The sequence below is a fragment of the Ailuropoda melanoleuca genome, chromosome 10, assembly GCF_002007445.2.
Source record: "Ailuropoda melanoleuca isolate Jingjing chromosome 10, ASM200744v2, whole genome shotgun sequence".
In the NCBI taxonomy this organism is placed as follows: Eukaryota; Metazoa; Chordata; class Mammalia; order Carnivora; family Ursidae; genus Ailuropoda; species Ailuropoda melanoleuca.
In genome coordinates, this window is record NC_048227.1 from 80,951,854 (window position 1) to 80,970,620 (window position 18,767).

Genomic DNA, 18,767 nt, shown 5'->3' on the forward strand with positions numbered 1-18,767 from the left:
GAGAACCCCTGACAGAACTGCACAGCTAAGCTTCCCCCGAATTCCTGACCCACAGGAGCTGTGAGAGGTAAGTGTTTACTGTTGTTTTAAGTCACAAACTTTGGGATAATGTGATATGCAGCCACAGATAACCAATACAGATGGATGTACAGGAACAGGACCAGAGGCAAAGAGACTGTGTAGGAGGCCATAAAATAGGCCAGGCAAATGCTAATGAGGGCCTTAATTTGGGCTGTGGGGTGCAGATGGGTAGAAGAGTAGGATCTGAGAAATATTCAGGAATATAAATGTGCATGAAACTGAGTGGATGTGGGTGTTCCAGAAGCACGTAAGTATTCTTGGCTTTCTAGCTTTGGTGGCCAGATGCCAAAAATTAAAATAGAACACGCAGGAGGAAGAGTATGATTGGAGAGAAGAACAATTAACTCAGAACTGTGGCAGAATTTGAGGTCTATTGAGGTCCTACGTGGTTCTTCCACCAAAGACCTCCATGGTGCCTACACCAATGGTCTCTTGCAGGCCTTAGCTTCCTGAAGTGTTCTGTTGCATTTGACACCAACTACTCCTTATTTCTGCAAATTTTCTATTATATTGGCTCAAACTCTTCTGGTTTTCCAATTTTCATACATTTTCTCTTCAGTCTCCCTCATTGCTTCCTTTGCTTATCCAAACATTGGTGTTCCACAGGATTCCACCTCAACCCCACCACTCAATTTTCCTTAACTGCAGATGCTCTGCAGTGAGTCTAAGATTTATCTAAGCTTTATCTCCTGGGAGTCAACAGAATGAGGTTTAAAAAAAAAGACAACCTGATATGTTGTCCCTTTTTATGGATATCTATTTAAATTTGTATTTGACATCGTTGTAATCTTCCCTATACCAGTTCTGATTTTCTGTTATTGTTTGTGATATTATGATTTACAATAAGAATTATATATTTGGTTTTCATTCCTATTCCTGACTCACAGCTCCCCAAACCCTTCGAATTTCCTAAATAATTAGAGCAACAGGGGCACCTTTTGTAATATTTAGTTTTTGTCCTCTACTCCTCAAATAGCTCCAGAGCCACAAAAGTGAAACAGGTGTCTTTTTGTTATTCATAACAAGTTCCTTTCAACCACACCTGCTTTTATGTTAATGAGATGACTTTAGAAAAGCCCCTAAGGATTGGGGTTTGTTGTCAGGGGAACCAACCTTATGATTGGGGTTGAACTTTCAGCCCCACCTCCCAACCTTCAGGAAGGGGAGAGGAGCTGGAGATTAACTTGATCACTAACGGGCAACAATCCAATAAATCATGCCTATGTGATGAAACCTTCATAAAAATCCCTGAACTACAGGTTCAGACAGTGTCCAGGCTGGGACGGTAACGTGCCTCGAAAGAGCATGGAAGTTCCACTCCCTTTCCCCATACGTTACCCCGTGAATCTCTTCCATCCGGCTGCTCCTAAGTTAGAATATTTTATAATAAACTGCTGATCTAGTAAGTAAAATGTTTTCCTGAGTTCTGTGAGCCCCTATAGCAAATTAATGGAATCCCAGGAGTGGGTTGTCGAACCTCCAATTGAGAGCTGATTGGTCAGAAACACAAGGAACAACCTGGATTTGTAATTGGCATCTGAAGTGGGTAAAAGGGATGGCAGTCGTGTGGGACTGAGCCCTTACCCTGTGGGATCTGACCCTATCTTCATGGAGACAGCGTCAGAACTGAGTTATAAGACGCCCAGGGTTTCCGTCTGGAAAATTTAAGAATTGCTTGGTGTGGGGAAAACCCCCATACATTTGGAGGAGAAAACCCCCGTACATATTGCTGAGTGTAGAGAAGGAGAACAGGCGAGTTTTTCTTAAACATTGTTGTAATGTCATATGTGAACTTTTGCAAACGTTCCTTGCTGCCCTTCTGGATACATGATAAAATTGAACTTCCATGCTTCTGTATCCTTTAACCTAAAAGATGGTCATTTTTCTTGCTTTGGCCAATAAAGTGTGAAGAGAAGTGGCACATATAAATTTTGCATGAAAGCATTAAGAGCAATTGCATCATTTATCAAGTTCTTTTCCCTTTATCTTGATTCTTAGTCCCTGAATGACCATAGGCTGCAGGGCTCCCTTCAGACATACATTAAGAATGAATATGGGGAAGAAATGAATTTGTTATATTAAGTCATTGAATCTTTTTTGCTGTTATGACACCAATACTTAGCCCATCCTAACTGATACAGCTGGGGAAAAAAAAAATTCCAGGTAACGTAAGAGTATGCTTCTCAAGTTCTGAAGCCCTTTGTGCAAACTGAGTAATATCTGAAAGTTGATCTCAAATACCTAAGTTAATTAACTAAGCACTGCTGATGAATATACTCCCCCAGTCTCACATACCAATCCCAGGTGGAAGCTGGAGACTTTCTCTTCCAGTTGGGACACTCAACAAAAGGGGGATCAATAGTTGGTTTAAAATTATTTCTTTCACCTTCAATTTTAAAACGTATGCCAAATATACAGGACACTTGAAGCCACTTTTGAACAGCCTTTGAGCTATCAAGAGGACATAAAATCTTCAAGATACCATCTAAATGTGCAAGATTGCTTAAAAGACATAGTGAAACATTTGGCTCCTTAGTGGTGGTAGGGCTGAGGTATAGGAAAAGTTATAAGAAAATAATTTTAATGGCATTCTTCTATTATCTCTATTATTTATTAAACATTACCCTTTTATAGTAAGTTGCTGTTATCAATTTCTTACTAATCTGGGTAACTTTGGGCAATACTGACCCTGAAAAATATTGACTAGTAATTTACATTAAAATAGATTTTCGCAAGAGTTTCCATATAATATTACATGCATATGAATTTTTAAAAATAAAAGCTGCTATCAGGTGGCATGGTGAGGCCATCCTTTCAATACTTCACCTTCCGACCTACTGCTGTCTAAGGGAATTATGCATGTGGGCAAAAATGATAAATAATGGAACACTCAAGTGAATAAAACTTTCCCCAGTAACTGACAGAATCTTCCATATGCCCATATTATTCTTCAAAGAATTACATTAGCTACATTTTTCTAGAAATATTGAAGGACATTCTTCAGCACCCTGAGGAACATATAATATGTGTCTTAGTCATCTCAGGCAATGGTACAAAATACCATAGACTGGGGGGCTTAAACAACAGACATTCATTTCTCACAGTTCTGCAGACTGGGAAGCCCAAGATTAAGGTGCTGTCAGGATTGGGTTCTGGCAGGAGCTATCAGGCTAGGAGACAGCTGCTTTCCAGCTTTGTGTTCACATAACCTTCTGTGCATGTGCACAGAGAGAGAGAGAGAGATCTCCACCTTCCTCCTCTTATAAGGCTAGCAATCCCAATACAAAGGGCCCATCCTCATGACCTCATCTTAACCCAATTACCTCCCAAAGCCCCTGCCTCCATACTATCACATCGGTGATGCATCTTCAATAGATGCATTTTGGGGGGCCACAGACATTCAGTTCATAATAATATACTATAACACTCTTTTGAAAAGTCATAGTGTAACATATGCATTAAGAAATTTAGTTTGTAGATACTGAATTTAGTTTGTAGATACATAGTGTAACATATGCATTAAGAAATTTAGTTTGTAGATACTGAGGTAAAAAATATTTAATCCTGAGATTAAAACCTTTTTTCTTAAACTGCTAACTGTTTAAGATAGAAAATAATGACCAGCTTTACATTACACCCATAAATGTACTGGATAATGAAAAAGGACCTGGACAAGAATGTTTCCAGACACCAAGAGACTACATCCAATGAGCTAAGTATGAAGATACGATCTGACCACATACACATCTTGATCCCTGAAGTTTTTTTTTCCATTACAAAACTAGACAGATGCTGCATTAAAAAATTATACATAATATCAAAGCTGCTATCAGGTGGCATGGCGAGACAATTGGTTTTAATCCAAATAATGCATAAGCTTACTTATTATAAATAAATCTTTGGAGTCCTGGCAATTTTCTTGGCATTTGGTATTTGGCACAATATACAAGATCCTTACTCTAGATAATAAGCAAATCATTTGTTCAACAGTTAAACAGTGAACAAGATTCCAATCTGGTGATGACCCCACGCAAGTGAATTCAGGAGGCGCCTGACCTTGTCTAGGGGTTTTAGGGAAGTCATCTGGGAGGAAGTGCTGTTCCTCTGAATAGGTATTAGTCATGTGAAGAACTGAGGGCGGGAAGAGGCGGGTTCAAGAAGAGAGTTGGAGGACTGCAAACAAAAGGGAGAAGATAAGGAAAGGCACACTAAAGGAAGAGCACGTGAGAAGGCTGAGCGATGAAACTAGTAGTATCCAATTCAAATTCCACATTCATGTTTGGCTTTTGAACAGCACATTTCAGGTATTGTCTGAGTCATCCAATAAACTTTTTCTTTTTCTTTTTTTTTTTTTAAATCTCAAGATGCCAAGAATGAGAATAGCTGCATTGTACTTCTGTGAAAATAAGATTTGATATTTAAAATATACCTAGTGTTTCTTAATAATATTCTTATTTGTGTCTTGAGATTTTGGTGTGCTGTCCATTGGCATTTCAGTTTTGTTTTTATTTAGTTTAACCCACTTCTATTAACTTATTGGAGCATTTGATCAATTAACCATCAGCTATGACAACTTCCTATGTCTTACATTCAAGTGAAATGTTTGAATATTATGAATCATAAACACAAAGCAAAAAAAGAAAAATTCATTTATCCAGCAAATATTTACTGAATGCCTACTATCTGTCAGATTCTGTGCTAGCACCAGAGAAACATCAGTGGACAAAAAAGATTGAAATTATGGACTTTACTTTCTAAAAAAAAAAAAAAAAAGACAAAAAAACAAAATATCCAAAAAAATTCCTGAGCAGCTCAGAAAGCCTTGGGCTTTCTGCTCAGTGGGGAGACTGTTTGTGCTCTCTCTCTCTTTGTCAAATAAATAAATAAATAAATATACAAAAAAAAACTGAAGAAAATGTATATGTTAACTAAGTGATCAGGTGAAAATCACCAGCGATGTCACATGGCTAGCAGGCATGCCCTGTTGTGATGTAATGAGAAAGCAAAGGTCACCTCTGTGCTATTCTTCCCCAAATCCATTAACCCCAGTTTCATTATGAGAAAAACAGCCACACCCACAATGAAGGGTGTTCTACAAAATATCTAATATTCCTTAAAACTGTCAATGTCATGAAAAATAAGGAAAGACTGAGAAATTGTCTCAGCCCAGAGGAGACTAAGGAAACATGACAACTGAATGCGATGTGTAATCCTGGATGACACTGTGGAACGGAAAAAGGACATGAATAGAAGAACTGGGGAAATTCAAATAAAGTCTGGACTGTAGTTAATAGTATTGTACCAATGTTGATGTATTAGCTTGGACAAACATACCACAATAATGGGTGGTGATAACACTTAGTGGAAACTGAATCTGAGTGAGGAGTATATGAGAATTTTCTGTACTATCTTTACAACTTTCCTGTAAAACTAAAAATCACCCCCAAAGAAAAAATATCACGAAAGAATTCATATGTAACACCTACATTTAAAAATATGCTAACTAGAAATAAACATAACTGTGCATGACTGTTAAGAGAAAATATAAAGCTTTTATTAAACAGTATTAAAGGAAACCTAAACAAACAGAGAAATGCCACTTCATGCACAGGAAATTTGAATGCAATAAAAATGTTGATTCTCCCTAAGTTAATAAATACGTTCAATGTAATTTCAACCCAAATGCTAGCAAAATTTTTCATGGACCTCAAGAAACTTGTTCTAAAATATGTATGACAGCAAAGGGACAAGAAAAGCTAATTCCAATGTCAAAGAAGAACAGAGTTACCATAAATCTGTTGTAATTAAAACAACATGGTATTTTCACAAATACTGACAAATAAAACCAGTGGAACATGAAAAAAGCCCAGAAACAAACAAATATGTGTATCTGTATCTATATCTATAGAGAGATAGATGGTTAATTTCATGTGTCAATTTGACTGGGTTAAGGGATACCCAGATAGATGATAAAATGTTAATTTTGGGTGTGTCTGTGAGGATGTTTCCAGAAGAGATTAGCATTTGAATCGGTAGATTGAGTAAAGATCAGCCACATCAATGTGATTGGGCATCACCCAATCCAACGAGGGCCTGAATAAAACAAAGAGGCAGAGCAAGGGCAAATTTGCTTTCTCTTGCTTGAGCTGGGCCATACATCTTCTCTAGTCTCGAGCCTGGTTCTTGGGCCTTCAGACTCAGGCTGGAATTTACACCATTGATTCCTCTGGTTCTCAGGACTTTGGGCTTGGACTGGGCTTACACCACCAGCTTTCCTGGGCCTCCAGCTTGCAGATGGCAGATCAAGGAACTACTTAAGTTCCATAATCGTGTAAGCCAACCCACTGGTAATCTTTTTCTCTATAACCATACATATCCTACTGGTACTGTTTCTCTGCAGAACTCTGATACAGAGAGAGAGGAAAGAATGTTAGATTTGCTAATAGAAAAATGAATACACGAATAAGGAAAAGGGTCTCTAGTAGAAGGAGGGGGTTGAGGCTAAGATTGTAGGTAGCAAGGCCAGGAAAAGCCTCAGAGAAGGTGACTTTTGAGTAGAGACTTGAAAGGTGGGAGAAAGGGAGGGTGGGAGCTGCACTGATATTTGGAGAAAGAGCATTCAGGCAGAGAGAACTGAAAGTACAAAAAGGCCCTGAGGCATGAGCATGCCCGTTGAGTTTGAGGAACAGGGAAAAAGGCCATGAGGTTGGAGTGCAGTCAAATAAAGAGAAAAACAGCAGAAGAACATAGTAGAGGTAGTGGGGGAAGACCATGTGGTGTCTTAAGGTAAGGTAAGGTGGGAACGCTGGAAGCCTTTGCACAGAGGAGGGGTATAATCTATTAAAATGGGTTCTGGCGGTCATGTTCAGCGTAGACTAGAGGAAGGAGTGGAAGCAGGGTTGGTCCAAGATAGCAGGGCAAAGAGAACGATTACATCCTGACTACACTGAAAAGGTAGAGTTGATGGGATTGCTGACAGACCAGATATGGGAAAGAGGCAAGAACCATTCCAAGGATTTCAACCTGAACAATGAAAGAATGGAGTCATGATTAATGAAGAGAGGGAATAATGCTGGAGAAACAGTGTTAGTAGGAATATCAGAGCTCAGTTTTGGACAGGTTAAGTTGGGAATGACTATAAAACATCCATGAGGAAAAGTTGATAGGCAGTTGCAATGAGCTTGTATTTCACTGGAGATTCTCAGCTCGAGATACAAATTTGGGAGTCAACTTACCAAATACATGCCATTTAAAGCCATTATTCAGGCTTACTTGGGGTGATCCGAGATGTTAAAGTGCAAAAGATCACTTGGGGATCTTGATAACTGCAGATTCTGATTCAGCAAGTCTGGGGTGGGACATTTCTAACACTCTCCCCGATGAAGTTGACTTTGCTGGTTCCCATGGCTGACTAGGAAGGACCTAAGAGGTGAGTGTAGATAGTGAAGAAAAGAGATATAGTCTGAATCCTGAGGTTCTCTAACATTTAGAGGTTGGGGAATCAGCCAAAGGAGACTGAGAAGAGAAACTGAAGACAGTTTATGTGGTCAACTCTTTCAAGGAGCTTCACGCTAAAGGGAATGAGAGAGATGGGGGTATAATTGAAGGAGAAAAGAAGGTCAGAAGAAAGTCAAAATATGATCTTTAAAGGTGGGAGAAAAAATATTTGTACTGTAATGACAATAATCAGCAGAAAGAGAAAAATCAACGATACAGAGAGGGGAGAATACTAGAGTAAAGTGCTCAAGTGAGCAAGGGGGGCAGGTCACAGTGCTTAAGTGAGCGGTTGGTTTCAGCCCGGGACACAGCAGTCCCTGCATGGTTACAGGGCAGAATACAGAACTTCTAGAAGGGGAGAAGGTGTAGGGTTGATGGGAGCAACCTCCTCTGATTGCATCTTTTTTTTCTCCATTGAAATAGAAGCATGATTATTAGCTAAGAGTGAGAATGGAGTTGGTTTGACCCCGGAGAAGAAAGTAGGAACTACTCACCTCCGCGAGTAGGAGGATGACTGAGTTAGAGTCCCAGTATGAGCACTGGGCGGTGTGAAGTGCCCACTCGAGATTAAAGGGCAGGAATGTAAAGTGAAGCCCGTCAACACGGTTGGTACTCTTCCCCGGTCACATTCGGCCCTATAACATCAAAGCACAGAGCGGAGAGCTAGATAAGCATGACTGGGTGTAACCACCATCAATCAATTTTTAAAGGTGTTTTGAGTCTCATATGAGTCAACAACCGTGCTAGATGCTGGCATCACAATAACAACAGTAATAATTACAGGACTCTCTCTCTATGCCAGGCACCATACTAAGCTCTCTACTGTCTTTTAAATATTCACCAAAAAACCTATGACAGAGAATGAATACTAGTGCTGTCACCATTTTATAGATGAAGAAAAGAAATAGAGGCTAAAGTGGGAGAATAATGCCCAAGCTTGCACATCTAATAAAAGAAGTAACTGGGGGCGCCTGGGTGGCTCAGTCCTTAAGCGTCTGCCTTCTGCTCAGGGCGTGATTCCAGAGTCCTGGGATCGAGTCCCACATCAGGCTCCCTGCTCTGCTGGGAGCCTGCTTCTTCCTCTCCCCCTCCCCCTGCTTGTGTTCCCTCTCTCGCTGGCTGTCTCTATCTCTATCAAATAAATAAATAAAATCTTTAAAAAAAAAAAAGAAGTAGTAACTGAAGAGTTAAACGCAGTGCTTTTGATCAGAGCCTAGTGGGAGACACGTTAGACTCGGGGTTAGACCTGAGTCAATCACGGTACCTGAAGGGGACGTGCCGGTAGCCTAGGGGACACAGAGGAAAGCCGCTTTTATTTATTTTTTTAAGTAAAATGTTTTTAAACAAAAATACGTAAACCCAGAGATTTTCACGGGCACGTACATTTCCGTATCTAAGAATATGCTGACCACCCGTGCTCTAGTCAAACGGCTGTCCCTCAAATGTGGCATGAGCAATGCCTCCCCGCACTGGGGAGTGGCCCAGAATGACCATGATTCTTATTCTGTGACGTCATGAGTCTGTGACCATGGCCATCCGTGCAGGTTTCCCACAAATTCCCTCTTCAAAGATATTTCGGGAAACAAATTCTAGGACTCTGAGTGTGTGCCTCTATCCTGATACGGTTCCCATAACTTTGACTGGAAAGTCCGTAATGGGCAAAATATGTTTAAAAAAAAGGAGTTTTATTATGTTAAGTTTATTTTAAGTAGTCCTAATGTAAAGGGTTGAAAGGTCTTATTCTCTTCTGGTTTGTAGTGGCTCTTATGGAAAGAAAATCTAGAAACTGATTCTGATTCTGCAATGCCTCCTTTAGAAGAATGGCTAACAACTTCTAACAGACAAGACTGGGCAGGACCGCTATTTTGGCCTACTGTGTGCCAGGCTGGGCTGGTCAGTTTCCAGAATTTAGTCTGTGAAGCAGCTTTTATGAGCATGAGTAAATCACCTGAGAGCTACAGCTAAAAAGGCAGAGCGGGGATTCTAACCCACCTCTCGAGGAATAGAGCCCTCGGCCAGTTAACAAAAAAAACCTCTGCCTCTCTTATTCTCTTAGCTCCTTTTTCCCCCCTGTCTGATAAAAACTCTTTTCAAATTTTTAGCAATGATCTGACTTTTCAACACAATTCAAAAATAGGCTTCAAACTTTCCTTATTTTTTCCCCCTAAGTCAGAAAATAAAATATTAACAGGTGAGTTTTTCACAAGGTACTTTGTGGATTATAAATGAGGCCAAGAGTACTAATAATGGATTCTTCCTGCACTTGGTAGACCACCTCTAGAAGAGGTAATGGCAAATGCCCAGGCTTTCTAGCAGTGTGGAATTGCTAGGTGAGGCCCACCAACCTTTAATGGTAAAGATGACCCATCAAGGCAGCAAGAAAATTAGTAAGTACACGTTAGCGTAATTAGGAGCTGCTCCATTCACATATGAAGGGGGGCCCTAAATCTGGTCTCCGGCCCTCTCGCATAATGCACTGGTTACACTAGGTGTTCTGTAAGTGTCGCGTGAATTAAGTTCCCGTAACAGAAGCAAGCTTCTTCAGATGGGCAGGAATGTGATCAGGCTTTAGCTAGGATATCACATCCAGGACACCATGCAAATGTGAAAACATATGCCTTCCCTGGGAAAGGACAAGAACCACTAAGATGTCATAAAAACTGTGAAGTATGTTCTGAGGATGAAAGGAATTCCTGGAAGTCCCTCCCTTTCTTCCAAGGCTGCTTTCCTGGAGTGAGTCTTTCACGGTCCACTTGTGTGCACATTCCTGTGGATCGGGACCACTCACTGGTCAGGGAGTGCCGGCAGCCCCGACTGGCAGCAACCAAGTTCTTGACAAGTTCTTATACACCTCTGAGTCAAGCCGTAGGGCGCTGTCCAGGTGCCAAGAACATTGAGTCTCCACAGTGGGGAAATCGCACCCATTAACATAACAAGATTAACTAGGAGGACAGGTGAGGTAACCTAGGACTTGGTGCCAACCTGGCAACCCAGGCTGATGCCCGTGTATTAAAATGCCCTGCCTAGCAACAGCTCTGACAACGTGTTAACTGGCTGGAGCTCCTTGCTTGCTTAAGTATTTTTCAGCCTCATGCAGAAAGTCCTCAGTGGCTCAACTCAGAAAGAACACTAAGGTAAGATTAAGGGGAAACGTTGTCAGTTCCCGAACCCTTCTTCAGGGGATCAAAGAGCTAAAGTCATACAGTAATAATAAAGCCCTTTGGGAAATCACAAGAGAGCAGAATAAACAAACAGGTGAGCTAGAGTGGATTTTTCCCTTGCTGGTGTATTTCAGTGTAACTGAAAAAAAAAAAAAATGGAGCCATCTCTCAGGACCCTGAAAACTAAAGACTGACCCCCATGTGCCCACAACTCTGAAATGTGCACAGTGGCCGTCTTCCCATCTCCTTTGGGCACCTCCCCTCCTGGGGTGCTTCTGTGTCTGCCAGGCTGACCTCCATCGGAGCATCGGGGAGAAAAGCTCTCTCCTAGTGTGCCTGCTCCTGGGCGCCTGGACGATCCCCCAGTCTGCTCTTCCCCAGAAACACAAATGACTGATGGAGGATGCCAGCTCATTTTGCTTCCACAATAGGACAGCTGCCTCCTAAAAGTTTAGGATTCCAAGCACATTGTTTAGGAGTCCAACTTTTTTATTCTTAAGGAGAGTGGTGTTTTGACCCAATTACAATGTGTGGATTTTTATAATTCAACTCAATTCTGACACTATCTACCTGAAGATAGCATCAGATCCCACAGGTTAAGGGTTCAGTTCACCCAGTCCACAAGACTGTGTGCGCACGCTTGCTCTCTCTCTCTCTCTCTCTTTCTCACACACACACACAAACACACACACACACACTTCACACACCAGTCACAAGTCTGGGTTGTCACCTGTGCGTCTGACCGACTGGCCGCAGACTGGGGGCTCTGATAACCCCCTTCTTGGGTTCTAGTGATTTGCTATGGCTCACAGCACTCAGAGAAACATTTGCACTGGTTTATTATGAAAGGATACAACTCAGGAACAACCAGATGGAAGAGATGCACAGGGCAGGGTGTGGAGCTTCCAAGCCTCCTCCTAACTGGTCACTCTCCTCACATCTCCATGTGTTCACCAACCCAGAAACGCTCTGAACCCCATCCTTTCGGGGTTTTTTATGGAGACCTAATTACATAGGCATGATTGATTAAACTGTTGACCATTGGAGACAACTCAATCTCCAGCCCACTCCCCTCCCTTGAGGTTGGGGTTGGGGGGCTGAATGTTCCAACCCTCAGAATCACAAGTTTGTTTCCCCTGGCAACCAGTCGCCATCTTTAGGTGCTTTCCAAAAAAAGTCACCTATTTAACATAAAAAAAGACACCTTTATTGCTTTCATCACTTAGGACAGAGATAAAGTACATACTTCTTACTCTGAGTCACAATATCACACAGCCCTTATAAACCATGTCTCACATCAGAGAAAGGAGATGAGTGGCATGGGGACCTCGTGGCAGGTAACACCTTTGAAAAACAGACAAGTCCATTAAAGTAATTGGGGCAAAGGTCCTAAAAGAAAACATCTTAAGAAACTAGATTCAACAGCTGTAATTTCACAGAGTATATTGCTGAGAAATTAAGCTTGCTCAGCGCCTAGTATCCTCTTGTGGAGTTTTCCTTGATAAGACGTTTCCTTAATGAACTACAGGCTCTCATCTTCCTACACCCGAGAAGCTTGAAAAATAGTATCACAACCAGAAAGAGTTAAGATAATTCTCTCTACCCTAACCTCTACGTAAGAAATGTCCTCCCTACCTCATCCTCCCCTAAGATACTTCGTCATTCTAGCTTAGCATTCTTTGATTTCAAGGAACAGAGATCCTTACGAAACTAGTTCTTCATAAAGTCAGGGAGGACAGGATTATGTAAAATTTAGACTCTCCGCCCAGTACAGCCAAGTCACAAGCAGACTACAGCTGGAAACTCACAAGTTCTCAAGAATGGGGCCTTTGCTTTGCCCTTTCTCCTTGCTCCCCTGTGCCTCCCTGCACCTCTCTCCCACTCTCCTCACCGCAGCTGCCCCCTGGGGTTCCTAAGAGGCAGGAAGAGTGCTCCTGGAGATTTCATAAAGGAGCTTGAGAACTGCCTTACCTGAGCTGCCTCCCAGCTGTGCCACTCACCAGCTGCGTGACCTTACGAAAGTGATCCCATTTGAGTCTTGGTTTCCCCATTTTATCATCAAGACAGTGGTATTTCCAACCTGCTACAATGAGTCTGGTACTTGGCACAGAAGCAATTCCTAAGCATTAGCTGTAATTATTGTTGCTGCTGTTGTTCTTACTACTTGTAGTTACTACTTCCCTCTGATTCGGGATTTGCCCATGGCTTTGGCTTGCTATGCACAGCCGCAGTCCCCTTCCTCTGTCACCTTGTGATCTGGTTTCCCTCAAAGAGCCATCTTGGTCTTACTGCATTCAGTATCCCCCATCAAGCTGACCTTGGTGCCTGCCACAGTTCCATTAGCAATAGCCAGGCTATGCTATAGAAATGTCGTCTCTTAAGCGCTCACTTTCAGAAGGGTCTTTTGGTGAGGGGTGTTCCTAAGGAAGTGTGTTTTGAATGAGACACATCCTAAAACATACCTACTACCTTCTTCCATGACTTTTAAACAAGGCAAAACATTTCAACATTTCATTTTCCTATTAGGAGGCTAGTGTATTCCCAATGCTGTCAGTATACACTTTTAATTCTGAGGGTTTCATATATATATATATAAACATTAGGGTGGAATCCTCTCAGAGGTTGACACTGGGTTTAAAATATTGGTTGGCCCTAATGATACATTCTGTTCTCTCTTAAAGTCTACATAGTCCAACTCGGTGAGCCTTTTTTTTTTCTGCTGGACCCTTACCTACTGTCATGGGATTGGAGTCAGACTCATTCTAGAGCATTATTTCTTTTAGCGCTATGAAAAAATCAATAGTTTTCATTAATACACAGTTGTAAGTTCAAGATCCTCTATCTTTACACTGATTTCTTTTTCTTTTTCTTTTTTTTTTTTGTAACACTGATTTCTACTACGGGATCCAAAGTTGGCTGCTCTCACATTATCAGCTCGGTGATCACAAAGGATTGCTCTAATTGAGTATTAAACACAGAGCTTAGCCACATGCTTTTCCTCCATTACCCATGTGATTTAGCGGCCTGTCCAGACATGCTATGACTGCTGGCACCCACACTGCCCTCTGTCACCTGGGTTGCTCTTGACGTCACATCTACAGCTGACAAACACCTGAACCTGGGATCATTACAACAGCATGTTTGGGTTGGTTCCCATTAGAGTCACACGCACAGAGATGGTTAGAAAAACACATAACCTTCAGTAAGCAGTTGGTGCAGGGTGGGGTCAAACATTATTTTTAAATATGTCAATACTCGGGATTTAAAATTATTATTTTTAAACTTAGAAATGAAAATAACCTGCATAGTGTAAAACTCACCCTTCTTAGTGTGCCAGTCTCAGAATTTGATAAACATATGCAGCATGCAACCATCATCATGATTGAGATAGAGAACAATTCCATCATCTCCCAAATCTGCCCCCCCCCCAAATTTATAGCAGGCATATCATTTTAAAACACTTCCCAGGTAACTGTGAAGGAGAGCCATGTTTGGAAATCACTGACATGACACAACGCATTTTACAAACACAAAAGTAATGTGACTCATCCTGGGTCACACAGCTCAATAGCCAGGAGTAGGATCTAGGTCAAGTTTTCTACGTTTTACTAGTCCCGACACACAACACTTATTCTAAAGAATCTTCTTTGTCCTTGGTGGTTCCCCTGAGTAAAAACAATCCTATGAAAGAAACCATAAAACAAAAAGTAGCCACAAACTGAAACAAACCAGACCTGAATGAAAACAAATTTTTAAAAAAGCACACATATAATCCAGAAAATCCTTGAATTCGCTCAGAAGCAACAGCAAACCAGGAAGGACTGATTGTACTTGATAACCAGCACAAATTCTTTTTTCTTTTCTTCCTCTTTTTGCGGGGGGCGGTGCAGACTCTCTGTATCCTAGCGCATGCTAAAATGCACCTGTGGGCAAGTCATCACTAAGCAATACCCGGCAACTTCATCTCCTTTTCTCTTACTTTCCCTGTGACCCTGACAATGGAAGGGGACAGACCTGGGGAAAGTACATGGCATAAATATGTCAGGGTGACTGGCACATAGACCTGATCCAATTATGGCCTTAAGGACCAGCCTCTAAATAAAGCAGCTTTACCCGCTTTAGATGAGCTTCCTAAAGATAGCAGCCATTTTGCCTTGAAAAGCAAACAGCCCCACCCAGGGGATAGGCCAAGCAAGACCAAGGAACTGTGAACCCCTACATGTTTTTAAAGGGAAAAGCACTGGAGCTCCATGTGGGTGTGCACCCATATGGCAGTACAGTGTGTGGGAGAGATCCCTGCTGGGGGTAAAGAGAGTTCGCTGCTTGGTTCTGCCTCCGCCAGAAGCCAAAGAATCATCTGAAACCCTAGGCACGAACTCCAAAGACAGAAGGGTGTACAACAGTCGTCCTTCTCACAATGTGAACCTTTCATGAAGCCTAAAGTAATTTTCCAGCTAGAGATTTTTTTTTTCCATCTTCTCTCTTGGCTCCGTGCAAGAAACGATCCCTCTGAGGGCCTCTCAATCCCAGTAGGTCTTCAAGAGTTTGTCCTCAGGACTGGGTCCTGAGCAGGATCCTTCTTTTTTCTCCTTTGGTCATTATGCTCTCAGCATATTGCTGAAGGTGATCTGTAAAGCCCTGGTTGGAACCCTTTCTGTCACTTCGAACACAAAGCAGTATCCACTGAAAAATTAACTTCTCAACCCCTAGCCTGGCTGTCCCTGAGGTGTATAGCCTGCTACTTAAGTACCCGGATGCGGACACCCAACTGCCAGGGTTTGAATCCCGATTCCACTATTTCCGACCACATTAGTGGGCAAATTACTTAATCTCCTATGAGTGTCAGTTTCCTCATCTGAAACTTGAGTGCACTACATTATCTGCCTCAAAGGGGTGTTGTGTGAAAGTGAAAGTGTTTGGCCCTCTGCTTAGCACACAGTGAGCACTATAATCTCAGGGAAACTTGGAGAATTCTAGCCCATCATGACTCCCTTAGGAAATACGGTATCCGAAATATCTCTTTCTGGGGACAGGCAACAGAGAACCAGCAGTTACAAGAAATGTATTACTGATAGTAAATATTTAACTTAAAAATAGTCTTTGTAATGCTTCCCCAAACTATTTTAAAATATAGAAAAATGAGCAATTTGCCCAGAATTTTAAAGAGAGTCAGTGGCTAAAGAAATGTTCTTCTGAATGCCCATATGTTTTTGCCATTGTTCATCCTACGAGGACACATCACGTTTCCAACATTCCTAACAAACCACGGGTAGATTTTAAAGTGTCTGAATTTAAAAACAGACTATTTTTATTCGTTGTCCTTCCTACCATTAACTGTGCCACACAAGACAAATGTATTTTCCATGTGTGCTGGTGAGGCACATATATGGGAGTATTCATGTTTGTGCTATATTTAAGTTCCCTGTAGTTTCTCAGTTTTCTATGCCTTATACCTCAGGAATACTGAAAAAGGTACTTGTGCAGAATGAAAAGCAAAATCACCCTGCATTTGGGCTCTGCTCCTTCTTCAAATTTGGTTTGAAAGGGGGAGAATCAGGCATGCTACTGAAGGCTGCCGCTTCTTGGCAAGGAAGTGTTTCCAGAAGCAAGATGTGAAATGACTATGCTAGACGAACTCTGCGTTCTCCTGTTTACCTGAGATTTCTTCCATTGCATCTCACAGAACAACAGCATAAACAGATGTAAGCAAAGGTTCAGAAGTGTCCTGCCGTGGAAAGGACATCGCTTTGGAGCTGGGTTGGAATATCACAACTGCCACCTACTACTAGCTGTATGACCTTGAGTTAGAGACCTAGCCTTGGTTAAGCCTATTTTGCCATCTGTCAAATAGTTGCAGCAGTGTCGTGAGAATTGGATTACAAACGTAAAGTATTGGTACATAGTAGATGCTTGCAAAATTGAAGTGTTTATCATTGTGAAACTCCACCTCAGCCCACTAGCATTAAGCCCCATTGCATAGATAGAACTGACTTTTTAACTGAGTGAAAAATCAAGTTCTGGGAGGTGAGGTTCTGCCTTAAGACAATGGCACAGCTAAAAGTGAACAACTCCCAAGCCAGACCTCCAGAAAGAGCTCAAAAAAGGATTATTCATAGCAGAGATTTAATCAGATGAATAGCAAATATAGCACATGAAAAGTTAATATTCAAATGTATGTTTATAATTCCCATATAGAATAATATCCCGTTCAGGAAGAGAGGTAACAATTCATTAACTAGACTGAGATGCCTTTTTAAAAAAATCACTACTGCTCCTTAGAAGATTAGTTGCTTGGCTTTTTCCATTTTCACTTGACTTGCTCTCCGTATGTGATCAGACTAAAAGCTAGTTGGAACTAGTTTTCTAAGAGCTAGTACAGCTTCCTACATCAACATGGAAAAGTTAATTAATCGTAATAGCCATTCAGAACACTGTGTATGCACCAAATGAAAAGACTTACTTTCTTAGTGGGATGCCAAAAACTTATGTTTTTATAGTAACCCGGTGACTGGGTACACTTGTCTAACTATATTCCCAATACCAATATTATCTGAATTTCATTAACTTGGCCAAGAAATAAAGAAGAGACAAGAATTCCAGGACAAAGAAATGAATTGGTATTGTACTTAAACACAGAGGCATCCCATGGGTATAAGATCAACACGATATATTTTCAGATGAAAAAAACAAGTCTAAAACCATTACTGATGAATCCTGAGTTTATATATCCAAAAACATAATTCCATATGCCTTGTTTAATCCATTTTATCTGAAGAAAAGTACAGCATCCGTGTTATAGAAGAATAAGAAAATTACCTGGAGGAGAAAATTTATCTACGATCAACCACAGAATCTCTCTGGCATGTTACTGGGCTTCACAAAGAGCTGTAAACAATTAATTTGACACATGTGGGATCGTCTAACTTTCAATACAGATATTTAGTACGTGAAATGAAAGACACATAGTCATTACGACTCCACAAATGCTTATTTTGGGGAAGTTACAGAAGTAGGTGTTCAGCAGAGTGGAGAAAATGAACACAAAATGTTCCCAGCTTCAAAATGAGCCCAAATCATGTGCTAGGATATGAGGTCAACAGAGATAGAGGGGAAATAAAACTGGTGGGGAGAGTAAAAACTGATGTATTCACAGTTTTTCACAATATCTCAGAATCTTAAAAGTATGGAATTGCTGAGTAAGGAATGGCCAAAACAATCCACACACAAAAGCACAGTCCTAGCATTTTTTATAATGAGAAGAAATTGGGAACAAACAGAATTTCTAATAATAGCGGATTCGTTAAATAAATTGTCATATCCTGAAAAGGAATAGTACACAACCAGAAAACTTATGCTTCGGGAAAACATTTATTGCATTGGGGGAAATAGTTATGAAATGTATTAAAGTGAATAACGTAAGATACATTAGAGCGTACGCTGAATGGTATCAATTTTAACATCCATATGTAAATATGGATATGTCAGAAAAAATAGGATAGCACCCTCCACACCCCTGAAAGATAGGCCCTGAGGTCCATAGTTTGTTCGACTAAAACGAGAGGAAGTCATGAGCCATTAAAGAGGTCCCATTTCCCTTTTTAGACTGTGGGGCCCCTGAATACCAGGAACATAAATTTCAGAAAGACCATATATTTTTGGAGATACCCAATGAACGTATCAGTAAGTACCACCTTCTTAGCTCTCAGAGTAAATGGATGGGTAAAAGTTCATAAAATATTTGCAAAAAGGGGGACATAAAAGAATGTCCCAATGTAGCCCTGACACCATCACCTTATCCAAATTAATTTGTACCAGAAGAACAATGACGAGGTTTAACTAAAAAATAAACAAGTTATTTAAATCTAGGACATCTGTTAGGAACACGCATAAAAATGCAACCAGGCTAAAGGAAATGCCCAGAGTGTGCCAGCTCTCGCGGGAGAGATCTGTCACCTCTATGTACAAAACTCAAGTTCCTGCTAATCTTTGGGGCCATAAAAATTATACTGTACATCGCGAGACTAATCA

The 18,767-nt window shown here is 41.1% G+C and overlaps 1 long non-coding RNA gene across 1 annotated transcript in view; it reads right to left on the minus strand.

Moving 5' to 3' along the window:
* Positions 1-17,612, minus strand: part of LOC117803996 — a 34,194-nt gene extending 16,582 nt beyond the window's left edge. Inside the window, exons 1-2 of the long non-coding RNA XR_004628142.1 lie at positions 17,556-17,612; positions 8,073-8,213 (exon numbers count right to left, since the gene is read on the minus strand). This is a non-coding gene — a long non-coding RNA (uncharacterized LOC117803996). The remainder of the gene's footprint in view (positions 1-8,072; positions 8,214-17,555) is intronic.
* Positions 17,613-18,767: the final 1,155 nt, after the last annotated feature.